Source organism: Mesoplodon mirus, assembly GCF_964341445.2.
Source record: "Mesoplodon mirus genome assembly, chromosome: 3".
NCBI lineage: Eukaryota > Metazoa > Chordata > Mammalia > Artiodactyla > Ziphiidae > Mesoplodon > Mesoplodon mirus.
In genome coordinates this window covers 118,002,622-118,003,768 of record NC_138978.1, presented here as the reverse complement: position 1 = coordinate 118,003,768, position 1,147 = coordinate 118,002,622, and the positions used below count along the sequence as shown (strand labels likewise).

At 45.3% G+C, this 1,147-nt stretch overlaps 1 pseudogene across 1 annotated transcript; it reads right to left on the bottom strand.

The window, feature by feature from the left end:
* Positions 1-342: 342 nt before the first annotated feature.
* On the bottom strand, positions 343-925 carry LOC309801005 (N-alpha-acetyltransferase 50-like; annotated as a pseudogene). The gene has a single exon. The product of its transcript is annotated as an N-alpha-acetyltransferase 50-like (transcript).
* Between the last annotated feature and the right edge of the window lie 222 nt (positions 926-1,147).

Below are 1,147 nucleotides of genomic sequence, written 5' to 3'. Positions count from 1 at the left end.
AACTTGTCTATGAGTTGGAGAACAAGATATTGCTGCTGCTTCTTCTTGTCCTTTGAAATACACAATATTTTGTAGGCCCTGCCCTTCAATGTGGAAGCAGGACATTAAAAAAAAATTGAAATTGACACAAGTTTTTGGGACCATATATCTTAACTGTGAAACTAAACAGATCTATACCTTCTCCTTCCTACAATCAAACCACCTCACAAAAATAAGAAAACTAAAACAATCCAAACATGATTAATAAGTCCTTAAAAGTTTAAAACTTTTAGAGGAAAGGGAAGGAAGTTTTGAAGGAGGAAACACAAGAACAAGGAAGGGGGAAAGCTTTAAAAGAAAGGAGGAGGGGGGGAATCAATGGGCCTCTCTTTTATTTGGTGACAAGCAAGTGCAAGAAAGTTCATCTGTAATTTGTTCAGTTGTCTGTCTTTTGCACATCTGTGTTCTGGCCAGAAAGGACTTTGAGGTTTTTCTGCAGCACGTGAGCATCAGTGGGCTCTATCCTCTTACAGTAGTTCTTCTTTGTCTCAATAATCTCAAAGCCAAACTTTCTGTAGAAGTCAATTGCAGACTCATTGCTGATCTGGACATGTAGATAGATGTTGTCAAAAGTGCTATCTTTTTAACAGATGTTTAAGACATGATTTAACATTTTAGTTCCTATTCCTAGCCTTCGGCATGGTGCCAGACATCCTAGTGTCACGACGTAAAGTCTCTTCTGATTCTGTGAATGATCCACCCTACAGCATACTGCACCTACTGCAATACCATTGAAATAGGCAAGTTTTGCTGGCTCGCCAACCTCCAGCGCATTCTTATAGAACTTGTCATTGGAGCTGACTGGAAAGATGACCTGGTTTAATCTCTTCATCTGTTTAATATCATGTGGTGTCACATCTCCCAGCTCGATCTGGCTCCCTTTCATCTTCCCCGCCTGCTGAGGCCGTTGTTTGTTACCACCGATATCAACGCCGTTGTCTTTGCCGCCCTGAGCTCTTCGCGCCCTCAGATCGGGCCGCTCCACCCGGCAAGCCGGCTTCCTCGCCTAGGGCAGGGAGCTGAGAGGGTGACGGGGGCTGCGAGAGCCTAGCGCGGCCCTGCGTCTCCAGAGGGGGCGGGGTGCTTCCCGTCGCCGCGTTGCTGCCGC